Source organism: Penaeus monodon, chromosome 20 (assembly GCF_015228065.2).
Source record: "Penaeus monodon isolate SGIC_2016 chromosome 20, NSTDA_Pmon_1, whole genome shotgun sequence".
NCBI lineage: Eukaryota > Metazoa > Arthropoda > Malacostraca > Decapoda > Penaeidae > Penaeus > Penaeus monodon.
This window is the reverse complement of record NC_051405.1, coordinates 3,061,323-3,061,592: the sequence shown is the minus strand read 5'-3', so window position 1 is coordinate 3,061,592 and position 270 is coordinate 3,061,323. Positions and strand designations below refer to the sequence as shown.

At 47.4% G+C, this 270-nt stretch overlaps 1 protein-coding gene across 2 annotated transcripts in view; it reads left to right on the top strand.

Annotated features, from left to right (window-relative positions):
• Positions 1 to 270, top strand: part of LOC119585593 (NAD kinase-like) — a gene marked incomplete in the record, with an annotated part of 62,004 nt that overhangs the window by 48,273 nt on the left and 13,461 nt on the right.

The following is a 270-nucleotide window of genomic DNA, read 5'->3' as shown; positions in this document are numbered from 1 at the left end:
TGGCTCACGACTCGCCCGTGGGTTTGGCCCATACGTCACGCTTGGCCCCTGCGCCACACACTTTTCCTTTACCCGCGTGTACACGTGGAGCTTTATGCTTTAGATGAATCTGCGTGTATTTTGTTTGCGCGTGTATGTCTGTGTATGTACGTTGTGTTAGTACATGCGCATGCGTGTGTAAGGAGACTATGCGAAGGTGAACCTGAGTACTAAACGTCGATAAAAAGAATATCTAGTTTAAGCGACAGATAAGATAGTAGTGATAGCCAC